This window comes from Eumetopias jubatus, unplaced genomic scaffold (assembly GCF_037043125.1).
Source record: "Eumetopias jubatus isolate StellerSeaLion01/CBP00866 unplaced genomic scaffold, mEumJub1_p1.0 scaffold_7, whole genome shotgun sequence".
NCBI classification, from domain to species: Eukaryota; Metazoa; Chordata; class Mammalia; order Carnivora; family Otariidae; genus Eumetopias; species Eumetopias jubatus.
Genome location: NW_028274813.1, coordinates 44,095,819 through 44,109,729, shown reverse-complemented (window position 1 = coordinate 44,109,729; position 13,911 = coordinate 44,095,819). Strand labels below are relative to the sequence as shown.

General features: G+C 40.9%; 1 pseudogene; it reads left to right on the top strand.

Moving 5' to 3' along the window:
• The first annotated feature begins 5,194 nt into the window (after positions 1–5,194).
• LOC114214534 (peptidyl-prolyl cis-trans isomerase H pseudogene) lies at positions 5,195–5,775 on the top strand (annotated as a pseudogene).
• Positions 5,776–13,911: the final 8,136 nt, after the last annotated feature.

Here is a 13,911-nt window from a genome sequence, read left to right as displayed (position 1 = left end):
ACACTGAATAGCACTGAAAATTATGTCCAATTTTTGGGGTCTTTCAGCTGTTGCATACAAACATTACCAAATCTGTAGTAGAACTGCATTTCATCTCCTCCAGCCCTGGACTGACATGAGTGTTTCTAATTCACAGTAATGGTGGGAAGGAGCAGACGGTGAAATTTTTTCAAAGGGTCCATTCATTAGTGGCAGGGAATAAATGATGAAAACTTGTTAAAACCACTTCAGAAATATCTGCTGGCGGGAGTAATGGTTCTCACTTTTTTGGTGTTTGAGACACTTTTATTTTTAAGATTTTATTTATTTATTTGACAGAGCGAGCACAGGCCAAGGAAGCAGCAGAGGAAGAGGGAGAATCAGACTCCCTGCTGGGCAGGGAGCCCAACACAGGGCTTGATCCCAGGACTTCGGGATCATTACCTGAGCTGAAAGAGGACGCTTAAACTCACTGAGCCACCTAGGCGTCCCGAGACACATTTTTAAATACTGGAACTTGTGGCTCTCCTGTAAAGTGAATTCTTCAGGGATTGGCACACTAACATTCCCCCAGTATTCCTGTTTGGGTAGAACATTCTGTGGCCACGACCCAAGTTCTCGCACACGTTCTCACAGTTTCACAGCAAAGTTCTTGCATGTTGTCAAACAGTTTTTCTTTGACGCTGGCTTGATGGTATAGCCCTCCTTCCCCTTGCAGTTGGAATCCTGCTCTTCACCATCAGCAACGGTGCTCAGCCTCATCTTCTGACAGCCATTGCCAAAAAAGTACATGTCCCCAGCTGTGGCAAAAATTAATTGTGCACATTGACCACAATTTGCTGACACACCGGTTCTCAGCACACTGTTATGCTGCGGTGGTCATGAAGTTAGAAACACCTCACTGAAAACATCAGTGTGAATAGGATGTGAAACCTCAAAATACCGATATCCATTTGCTGCTAGTGCCTTTCACAACAAAGTACCTGGCAATCACATCTGACTCATCCAAAACATAGTGCTCTCAAACAACTCACACTCTTTGTATAATGAAAAGCATGTTGGGGGGGTTGGGAGAGGGATGCAACTGGGGAGGGGGTACATGGAGGACTTGGTAGAACCTGGTAATATTCTATTGAATGGGGCGGTGGCTATACTTAAGTATTCATTCTATTTAACTCCAAAGATATTTAATACCCTTTTGTATGTACAATTTACATGTTGTTTTTTTTTTTTTTTAATATACGGGGCCTGTGCATCTAATCTTGAAAGGAACCCCAGTTTCACCCAGAGTCTCTCTGAGAAAGGTAGCTAGGCCTAACTTCAGTGGTAGCTGATTCCCCAGGCATGTAACAGCGGTGTGAGGCTGTGCCTAGAGTCCATGTTTTTCCTTTACGCTAATAACTGAAGATTTCAATTGCTTTAGGAAACAGATGGTTGTCATTAAGAACACAAAAACATAAAGGGTCTGCCCAGTGATCCAGTCAGTCTAGATTCCAGTCTGACAATGGAACCAAGAGATGTTTTGTGAGAGAGCATAAGTGGTACATAAACCTAATATGCCAAAGCCAGCACTAGACAAATGGAGAAGCAATTGTAAAGCATGTGATTACATGAGGCATTGTGTGGGGCTAGCACAATGAGAATCACAGAGTAAATGGAGCCCCACAAACACAGGAGGAGACAATAGGGATGACATGTTCCACAGTGATACTTAGTGTAGCTGGAGAAAAATGAGGAAAATCTACTGAGAGTGAGCACTGAGGCCGTGTATACAGCAGTAAAGAGCACAGGTTCTGGAACCTGACCAGCTGTATTTAAACACTCTCTCCACCACTTAACTAGATACATCACATTGAGAGAGTTATGTAAGCTTTTGGTGCCTCCATATCTTCAGCTATAAATGCAGAAAACAGTAGTTCGGAACTCCATGGGGTTTTGAAAATTAAATGAAGTAATCCCTGTAAAGCATTTAGTGCTTGACCTCAAGCACTCAACCAGTGTGAGCTTATCATGGGACCTGGAAACCATTTCCCTAGGCCTACAAGGATGTTACAGTCTAGTAGAGGAAAGAGCAAAGTGAAAGAGCCATTTCCACCCAGGGTGATGTCACTGACGCAGGAGGCACGGACTCCTCTGCGCATATCCCATGAGCACCCAGTAGTTAAATGGCTACCACATCTTGAGCACTAACCATGTGTGATCCGGTCTCCTAAGGGCGTTAATCACATTATCTCCTTGAGTCCTCACAACAACTTCAAGCCAGGGGTAAAAGTCAGCTCTGTCCAGTGCAGAGCTAGGTTCCTTCCAGTTCATGATGCAGGTCTTCATGAGTGCGTCAAGGAAACTTGCACCCCAGAACAAGTCCTGTCTCAAGAGAAAGCACAAGAGGGAGACTGTCCTCACCTCCCAGCCACTTTGTCCCCCGCCATATTTGCCTAATCACATCCATCTGTTCAGGGTGGGCAAGGGAAATCACAAGCCCCAGGCATCGGTATGCGAGTGAGTTTCAGAGAGATGAGAGGCAGGCTGGGATGCTGGGGAGGAACTGATTGAAGTAGGTCGAGTGTAACTGTGGCACCTCCAAGGAGCCATGTTCCCAACATTCTGGAGAATGTCCCCACACTGGAACAGCTTTCCTTGCATTCTTCCTAGTGACGTCAGCAGCATAACTACAAACACGACTTGCTTCACCGCTGCCCACAGCTACACTGTTCCTTCATGCTGGATTTTGGGAGAACACACAAGCTATTCACTGTGGAGCCTCAAGCTCACTGGAAACTATGAACACTTCATACTTAAAAGGAAAACCATTGCTTTTCCGCAGCTCCTTTGCTCCAGATTACGTGAGAGACTTAGCCCGTATACACCAATGTCAACCAATACTCTGATCAGGGAATAGATATAGGAGAGGCATTCCTTGGAATGAGTATCTAAGAAGAATCTTAGGAGAATCCAAGCCTTGGACAAAGGGAGTAGAGAAGCCTTTGACCAAGGACAAAGGAAAACAGAACAGCCCTAAGTTAACTGCAAAATATATCAGCACCTAGATTGTTTTTGATCATTCATCTGGACTTATTAACCACTTACCCTCTGCCGTGTCTGGTAATTCAATAGTGAACTAGTCGAAACAATTTCTGCCTTCATTCAGCTCACAACCTGGTGGGAAAGATAATCATTAAATAATGTTAAGTGCACTTGTGATAAGTGACAGGGGAAAAAGCATAACTTAGTAGGTAGGAGTCAAGTAAAGCTCACCAGAGGAAACATTTGAGCTGCAATGTGAAGGATGAGCAAGATTTAGGCAGGCGATAAATTGGGAGAAGGGTGCCAGGAAGAGAATCCACGAGTGGCAAGAAGAAGGCCACCCTTGTGTGCAGGAAGGGAGGGAGGGGCAGGAGTGGGGAATACCTGCCTGCACGTTGATGGTGTTGAGGCAGAGGATGTAAAATGGAGCAAAATAGGGCAGAAGACCTATGATCAGCTCTACTTTTCCTCTGTGTTGTCTGCTAAATGAAGCAAGCTATCTTGCCATTGATAAATGCTCCAATAAACTCAGTTTCAAGTCTTAAGAATACCTTGACCATCTAGGATAATCATACCACGGAGATCCTCTGCATAGAGATCTGGGTTCCCTGAAGTCCCATTAGGCATATTTTCCCAGCCTGGTGGAAGAGGAAGTCTCCTTTTTATAATCTTAATATCTCTCAAAGCACCTGCCTATGCCAAAGCCACAATCTATAAGCTATTTGTGAAAGAATATTGTCAGCACTGTGCTGATTGGGGGAGGGGCCATCTTCCCTGCATTTATTCCAAAGGGGAAATTAGAGAAACCCTCGACTGAATAATTTGGTCAGCTCATACCCTGAGTAACTTTAATTTCCTATCACGCTTCTTGTCATAGTTTTCTTTCTAACACTTAACCATCTGAGCCACCCAGGCACCCCACAATGAGGGATTTAAAAAAATTTTTTTTCAATGCAGGAGTCTTGATTGATCCTAGATTGGGTGGGGACGAGGCTAAAGGGCACTCTGAGGGAAATTTTAGTATGAAATGCATTTAGGCAATAATACTCTTCTGTTAAACAAAATCTTTTAAAAAATTCAATTCTGGGTGCCTAGGTGGCTCAGTCGGTTAAGCGTCTGCCTTCTGCTCAGGTCATGATCCCAGGGTCCTGGGATTGAGCCCCGCATCGGGCTCCCTGCTCAGCTGGGAGCCTGATTCTCCCTCTGCCTGCCGCTCCCCCTGCATATGCTCTCTCCTTCTCTGTCTATCTGACAAATAAATGAATAAAATCTTTTTTAAAAGATTCAATTCTATAGAAGATAAGAAAAGAAATGGGTGGATGAACTCATAAATCAAGTGTAGATCAGTAATTAGTAAGCAGAGTATGTGTGGGCTAAACATCAGTGAAAAGGGCTACAAGATCTAAGAGTACATGAGGTAATAAACATACATGAGGGGCACCTAGGCACTAAATACTCAATGATACATTAAATAATCAATATTCATGAGTCCTTAATTCGACCACCCACTTGTGATATAGTTTGGTTCCACGTGCCCTCCATGGCTGTTCAACAGACTATTTGACAAGCTACAACTGTGGCTAATTGCATCTCTCTGACAGAGCAAGTATCACCGACCCAAGACCCCCTTGCTCAAACTTCAACTCTTATCTTCATATCTGCAGCAGGAAAAGCTGATGCAGCAGAGAGATAGAAGACATATGAACATACCATAACCCAGGATTTCAGTAGCATAGTCTTATCAATACCACTTGTTCCCTATTCTAAGTATTTAACTTGGTCAATCTCCTCCTGCCCCTTGCTTCTCACAGTGTGTTCTACATTGATTTAATAAACAGTGTTATCCAAGCATTTCACTTTCGTGTGTAAGCCTTTATATTCCATGAACTCTGAGATAACTTACCTCATAGTGTACTTGAAGCCTACTATTTAAAAAAGGTAATTTTCCACATGACAGAGTGACACAAAGATTTTTTAAAAATATCTAGTGTATATAGTCAATAACATTGATAAACCTAGGCTACATTGATCAGGGCAAAAAACAAATTATCAATGTCAAGAATGAGAGAGATGACATTACTACACATTATAAAGATACCAAAAGAAGACTAAGGAAAGGCGCCTGCGCCAGAGAGTAAACCCGCAAAGAGGGGATGAGGTTCGCCGGAACCCATGCCTCCCTCTTCTGCTTCCGGGTCGGAGCCATGGCGGTGGCAAATTCAAGCCCTGTCAATCCCGTGGTGTTCTTTGATGTCAGCATTGGCGGCCAGAATGTTGGCCGCATGAAGATCGAGCTCTTTGCGGACGTTGTGCCTAAGACGGCCGAGAATTTTAGGCAGTTATGCACTGGAGAATTCAGAAAAGATGGGGTTCCGATAGGATACAAAGGGAGCACCTTCCACAGGCTCATAAAGGATTTCATGACTCAGGGTGGGGATTTTGTTAATGGATATGGTACCGGAGTTGCCAGTATTTACGGGGGGACCATTTGCAGATGAAAATTTTAAACTGAGACACTCAGCTCCAGGCCTGCTTTCCATGGCAAACAGTGGTCCCAGTAAAAATGGCTGCCAGTTCTTCATCACCTGCTCTAAATGTGATTGGCTGGATGGGAAGCACGTAGTGTTTGGAAAAATCATTGATGGACTTCTAGTGATGCGAAAGATTGAGAATGTTCCCACAGGCCCCAACAATAAGCCCAAGCTGCCTGTGGTGATCTCACAGTGTGGGTAGATGTAGTCCAGAGCAAAACTGATCAGGCTTTCCCTTGCTCTGGGTGGCCCTCTTGAGTAAAATAATCCGATTGGCCCCTGTGTTTGCTTCCCTGCCTGCTGCGGCCCTTTTTGATCAAGAGACCTTGGAAATGTCACAGATTCAGAACCCAAGATTTTCTGTTTAAGTTTTCAATTGTAAATAAAGTTTTGTTTTGTTTTGGTAAAAAAAAAAAAAAAGAAGTAGAAGAAGACTAAGGAAATATTAACAACTTTATGGTGATAAATTCAGCAACTTTGATGAAAGGGACAAATTCCTTGGAAGACATAAACTATCAATATTCACTCAAACAGGAATCCATCAAAATCCTAGAGGAGAACACAGGTAGCAACCTCTGTGACCTCAGCCACTGCAACTTCTTGCTAGACACATCTCCAGAGGCAAAAATGAACTACTGGGACTTCATCAAGATAAAAAGCTTTTGCATAGTAAAGGTAACCAAAAGACAACCAGCAAAATGGGAAAAGATATTTCCAAATGTCTTATCAGATAAAAGACTACTATCCAAAATCTATAAAGAACTTATCAAACTCAACACCCAAAACACAAGTAATCCAGTCAAGAAATGGGCAGAAGACATGAACAGACATTTCTCCAAAGAAGACATACAAACGGCCAACAGATACATGAAAAATTGTTCAACATCACTCAGCATCAGGGGAATACAAATCAAAACCACAATCTACCACCTCACACCAGTCAGAATGGCTAAAAGTAACAAGTCAGGAAATGACAGATGTTGGCAAGGATGCAGAAAAAGGGGAACCCTCTTACACTGTTGGTGGAAATGCAAGCTGGCACAGCCACTCTGGAAAACAGTATGGAGGTTCCTCAAAAAGTTGAAAATAGAGCTACCCTAAGACCCAGCAATTGCACTACTAGGTATTTACCCCAAAGATACAAATGTAGTGATCCAAAGGGGTACCTGCACCCCAATGTTTATAGCAGAATGTATACTATAGCCAAACTATGGAACGAGCCCAGATGTCCATCAACAGATGAATGGATAAAGAAGACATGACACACACACACATACACACAAGTAATGGAATATTACTCAGCCATCAAATTGAAATTTTGCCATTTGCAATGACGTGGATGGAACTAGATGGTATTATGCTAAGCGAAATAAGTCAATCAGAGAAAGACAATTATCATATGATCTCACTCATATGTGGAATTTAAGAAACAAAACAGAGGAGCTTAGGGGAAGGGAGGGAAAAATAAAACACAACAAAATCAAAGAGGGAGACAAACCATAAGAGACTCTTAATCATAGGAAACAAACTGAGGGTTGCTGGAGGGGAGGGGGGTTGGGATGGATGGGATAACTGCGTGATGGACATTAAGGAGGGCATGTGATGTAATGAGCACTGTGTATTATATAAGACTGATGAATCACTGTACTCTACCTCTGAAACTAATAATACAAAAATGTTAATTAATTGAATTTAAAATTTTTAAAAAGACTAAAAGAATACTCAAGAAGAAATAAATAATCTAAATAGCCCCTATCTGTTAAATGGAAATGGTAGTTTAAAACCTTCTCACAGGGATACCTGGGTGGTTCAGTTAGTTAAGTGTCTGCCTTTGGCTCAGGTCATTATCCCAGTGTCCTGGGATTGAGTCCTGCATCAGGCTTCTTGCTCATCAGGGAGTCTGCTTCTCCCTCTGCCTACTGCTCTCTCTCTCTCTCTCTCCCTGACAAATAAATAAAATCTTAAAATAAATAAAAAGTAAAACCTTCTCACAATACTATAGCCACTTTGGAAAACAGTAGGGCAATTCCCTAAAGGGTTAAACATAGACTGATTCTATGACTCAGCAATTCTACTCCTAGGTGTATACTCAAGAGAAATGAAAACATATATTGACACAAACACTTGCAACAAATGTTCACAACAGCATTATTCATAATAGCTAAAAAGTGGAAACATACCGATGAATGGATAAACAAAATGTGGTATATCCACACAGTGGAATATTATTCAGCTATAAGAATAGAAGGAAACTTCCTCAGCTAGTTATAGGGCATCTAGAGCTAACATTATACTAAATAGTGGAAGACTGAGTGCTTTCCTCTAAAATTAGAAAAAAGCCGAAGATGTCTGCTCTCACCACTTCTATTCAATACTCTACTGGTTCAAGCCAATGCAACAGGGTAAGAAAAAGAAATAAAAGATAATCAGATTGGAAAGGAAGTAATAAAACTCTATTCATAGATGACGTGTCTATGCAGAAAATCCAATCAAGTCTATAAAAATAGCTACTAAAACTAATAAGTGAGTTTAGTAAGGTTGCTGGATACAAGTTCAATATATAAAAATAAAGTGTATTTCTATGAACTAGCAAACAGTTGGAAATTGAAATTAAAAACAATACCATTTACCCTAAAACTGAAAATATCAAATACATAGCAATAAATTGACAAAGATGTGTAAGCCCTGTACCCTGAAAACTACAAAACATAGCTGAGAGAAAGGAAAGGGAAACCTCAATAAATGAAGAGATATTCTATATTCATGGACCAGAAGACTCAATATTGGACTCAATATAATTAAGAAGACAGTTCACCCTAAATTTTCACATAGATTCAATGCTATCCTAATCAAAGCCCCAACAGTTTTTTGTGTAAAAATTAAGAAGCTAATTCTAAAATTCATTTGGAAATGAAAAAGACAGAAATAAAATAGCTAAACAAATTTGGAAAAGCTACAGTAATCAAGATAGTATGGTACTGGCATGAAAATAGATCACTGGAGAAAAAACAGAGTGTGGAAATAGACCCACATATATATGGTAAATTGATTTCCAACAAACATGTAAAAGTGATTTAGTAGAGAAAGCATCCTTGGATTAGAATACCAAAAGCACAATCCATAACAGAAAAAAAATGATAAATTGTACTTCTTTACAATTAAGAACTTCTGTTCTTTGAGACACTGTTAAAAGAATGGTAAGACTAGTTACTGTCTTCAAGAAAATATTTGTGAATCACTTGAAGGACTTGTATACAGAATATATTTTAAAAAATCTCAAAATTCAACAATAAGAAAACAAATATCCCAGTTAAAATAGGCAAATGATTTGAACAGATAACTCACCAAAAAGATACACAGGTGGCAAAAAACACATTTAAAATGTCATTGCAACTGGGTGGGGGGTTGCCTCAGTGGCTCAGTCAGTTAAGTGTCTAACTCTTGATTTCAGCTCAAGTCATGATCTCAGGGTTGTGAGACTGAGCCCAGCATGGAGCCCACTTAAGATTCTCTCTCTCCCTCTCCTTCTGCCCCTCCCCCCCAAAACAAACAAACAAATAAATAAAATGTCATTAGGGAAACTCAAATTAAAATAACAGAGATACCATTACATATCTATTAGAAGACTGACCATATCAACTGTTGTCAAGGATGTGGAGCAACTGGAACTTTCATGCTACTGGTAGAAATACAAAATGGTGCAATTACTTGGAAAATAATTTGGCAGTTTCTTAAAAATTTAAACATATCCCTATCTTAGGAGCCACCCATTCACCTCCCAGGAGAAACATAAGTATATGTTTATACAAAGACTTGTACACAAGTGTTCACAGAAGTTTTATTTCTAAAACTTCAAAACTGGAGACAACCCAAATGTTCATCAGTAAGTGAATGGATAAACAAATTGTGGTATATCTACTGAGCAAATGATACCCTCAACAATGGAATACTATTGAGCACTGGTACACTTAACAACATGGATGAATCTCAAAATAATGCTGAATGAAACAAGGCAAAAAAGGTGCATACCATCTGATTCCATTTATATGAAATTCTAGAAAATGCAAGCCAATCTTGTAGAGGCAGAATAAATAGTGATTGCCTGGGGACAGGAAAAGGGATTACAGAATGATATGAGGGAACTTTTGGGAGGTATGAATATGATAATTAGGTTGATTATGGGGATGGTTTCACAGGTGTGCACATGTTAAAACTTATGACATTGTATACTTTAAATACATACGTGTATATTGTATGTTAATTACCTCAACAAAAATGTTAAAAAGATCAGAGAATAGGGTTTTCTGAAGTAAATGGAATCCCTATTTCAAGAATAGTATACATTATTATTGAACATTTTTATATGCCAAACTCTATACTAATTAAGAGTTATTACTTCCTTTCGTCTTCCCAGTAACCTTATGAAGGAGGTACTGTTATTTCCATTAAGTAACTCATGCAAATCGCACAAGCCAATGAGATGCTAAGCCAGAATTCAAACCCTGGACCATCTGATTTTACTACCCACAATCATAACCACTGTATAACCGGGTTCCAGGAGGCCCTCAAGGAATGTGCAGGGCAGTGGAGAGATAGACACCACCCTCCAACCTACAAAAGAGTAAATGAGGGAGAGAAAAGGGGGAAATTTGGTGCAGATGAAACTAATGTCTTGCTAAGTTCCAAACTAGACCATTGACCCAACGACATATGTTCTGGATACAGAGTCCTGGTGCTTCTCAGGCCACTGGACAAGGGAGGGGTTGGGGAAAGGCAGGAAACCTCTGTCTGGACTAAAGGCGCTTGGAACCATGCACACCCAGTTCAGGCAGCCCCACCAGTCAGGGCTCCTCCAGTTTCTGCCCAGGTTAAAGACAAGCAGAAGCAACTGAGCAGACATTGCCTTGTCCCATTTCAGGAGTTCCAAGAGAGGTTTATAATTGAAAGTTCTAAGGTTTAGAACCTTGGATGAGTCCTTTCATTACTCAGTATTTCCACTTCATCATCTCTAAATGGGGAAGTTGAACTAGGTGTTGCTGTGGTTCCTTCTATGTCTCACATGCTTTGTCCTGGCCTGTTTTTATGGTTTTCCCAAAGGGTATGAAGGGCATCCATGAAGTGTCTAGTAGAGTGATTTTACTTCTCTCAGCAGCTCTGCTGACTACAGGGAATCCTGAGATTATAAAACAACATCACTAAATAACTAAAAAGGAAAATCACTAACTTTGGATGCCCTCATATTAATAACTACTTTTCTCATTATAGAAGTAATAGAGGTTAATTATAGACATTTTAGAAAATACAGACTGTGAGGAAAGAGTTAACACAGCAGGTCTGGTTGCTTGCTCTTTACAGGTCTTCAAGGGACCCATGATTAACCCTCAGCAGCCCTTAGCGTGTTCTTTACGTTAGTGGCTGATGGGTTCGTTACATACACCTGGACCAATGGACCATACCATAAGTACTCCTCAGGTTGCTTTGCACAAACATCAGGGTCAACAATGTGCACCTAGCTTCATTGTTAGGGTTGAGCTCTGGATGCTATAGTTGGTTGCATATATAGCAGGATATACCTATACGACCAGCCCCCCATAAAAGCCTTGAACTCTGAGACAAATAGGCTTCTCCAGCAGACATTCTACACATGTCCTCAAAGTTAATGGTGAGGGAAAGAGTATTCCTATATGGCCTCAGATAAGGAGTATTTGGACGAGGAGAGACATTGGAAGTCTGTGTTGGATGTCTCTGGACCCCACATGTGCATATCTTTTTTCCTGCTACTTTGCTCTGTATCCTTTGCTATAATAAATCTCAGTGAGTATTTAACCTGCTATTGAATCCTGTGGGCCCTTCTGGTGAATCACTGAATAACACACAGATAAATATAAATATATAAATATATATATAAATATACGTCAAGGGGCGCCTGGGTGGCTCAGTCGTTAGGCGTCTGCCTTCGGCTCAGGTCATGATCCCAGGGTCCTGGGACGAGCCCTGCATTGGGCTCCCTGCTCTGCAGGAAGCCTGCTTCTCCCTCTCCCACTCCCCCTGCTTGTGTTCCCTCTCTCGCTGTGTCTCTCTCTGTCAAATAAATAAAATCTTTAAAAAAAAATATGTCAATATATATAAATTAACCAAAATCCTTATACCTGGAGATAACCATTTGGCTAACTTTAAAAACAAGGTTTTGACCAACCAAATCATCTTGCAGAAGTCCTTCTGAGTTGTGAAAAGGCAAACAAAACTGCTAATTAAATTGGTAAATTGGGGGTGCCTGGGTGGCTCAGTCGGTTAAGTGTCTGCTTTCGGCTCAGGTCATGATCCTGGGGTCCAGGGATCAAGCTCTGCATCAGGTTCTCTGCTCAGCTGGGAGCTTGCTTCTCCCTCTCTCTCTGCTCCTCCTCCAGCTTGTGCTCTCTCTCTCTCTCTCTTGCTCACTCTGTCTCTGAAATAAATAAAATCTTTAAAAATTATTAAAAAAAATAATAAATTGGTAAATTGTATCATGGAGTGAAGATTAAATTTTATGGAAGCCCCATGTTTGGACTTAGAATAAGTGTACTGTTTTAAATGATTATCAAGATTTACTGAACTTAGCTTTTGTGACTTAATAATTGCTTCATCTATGACTTAGTCCTTAATTTGGAATCCAACTTGTAATCTTGATTGGGTTCCTATGGGGAGAGACAGGACACTTTACAAGAAATGGCTTTATAATATCGGCCAAGAACAGGTAGTGAAAAGCAGAGACTGCCTGTGCATGAGGGTCTGGGAGAACCAGGGGTGAGGCAGTGAATAAAACTAACTACCCTTCCAAGTACCCCTCATCCTGTAAGTCACCCTTCTTTGACAGTTTCCCTCTATGACCTTAATAATAATAATTACTACTAACATTTATTTAGTACTTATTGTGAGCCAATCACTATTCTAAGCACGTTTTCTCTTAATCTTCACAACGGCCTAGTCAGTAAGTGTTACTATTTCCTCCTTTATACAAATGAAGATACCAAGGCTAAGTATAATTAAGGAGCTAGTTTATGAAACTAGTAAACGAGATGGTACTGGGACTTGAACCTGAACTCGGAAGGTCAACTGCTATACTTCATGTCCCCTTATATTTGTGCAAACGAGATGTCACTGATATAAATGGGTTTTGCAGTTAGATTTTGCATTAGGGTTTTCCAGGGAAACAAAACTAACAAGACACACACAGATTTACTTTAGGAATTGGCTCACACGATTGTGGGGGCTGACAAGTCTGGAATTCGCAGAGCAGGCTGGCAAGCTAGAAATTCAGGGAAGAATTGATGTTGCAGTCTTGTATTCAAAATCTGAAGGCTGGAAAGTCAGCCGGCTTTCTATTTTGCAGTCTTGAAGCAGAATTTTTTTTTTCTTCAGGAAACCTCAGTTTTTGCTCATAAGGATAACTACCTGCATTATGGAAGGTAAAAAAGTCTAATGATTTAAATGTTAATCACACATACAGTGTAACCATCACAGTTTTGGTTTTTCTCTTTTGAAGAAGAAAGGGAAGGAGGATCCCCAAATGTGATTTGCTCAAGACTAACCCCAAGACGAGCCAGGTCCCTCCCAAACACCAGTCCCATGAGTTGATAATCCCCTTAGCCACAGCCATGCGAGTATGGCATTGGCCAGAAGAGGGCACTGCCTTCTACTTGTGTAACCATCTGCAAGGGAGGGAAAAAATGTTGACACTACTTTCAAATAATTATTATTTTTTACAGCCCCTGATGTAGCTTACTTAGCACAGTCTTTGGTAGAATGAATGCCTGTGAGCTTTTAGTTGTACTGTGAGACCAAAGCACCTCATTGACAGTACTCACACTTTATGTTCAATAATGCAGGAAGACATGGAAGGATTGTGTCCTTTGCCTTTCCTGGTGCATTATAACTGGTCCAGTCAGGCAGAACCAAACCAGCTTTTCCCAGAGTAGACCAACTCAGGCTGACGCAGGGGGAAGGAAGAATCTGGGGCATTTGGTGCCTGAGAGAAAGAAGGAGGAGGACCCCTGTGGCTCTAGGCCGATGAAGAATCTTCTAGCAAGGTACAGAGGATGGGTTTGGGAAGCTACTTCCTGTGTCTGGGTTTGAGAGAATAATACCACAAACCCCTTTGGTGATACAACTCTGTCCAGCTGAGCAGTTAATCTAATCTCTGGATTCTTAATTGGGAATGGAAATCCACATAAGTATAGTTATTCTTTAATTCTCATTAATAATGAAAAATCTCCCTTCCCTGCTTCCATTTTAATGACAGCTTCCATTTGTGCAGCATGAAATTTTGCAGAGGGCTTTTTCATCCCACAGCAAATGCTAGAGCAGGTACTAATTATTTCCTATTTACAGTTGAGGAAAC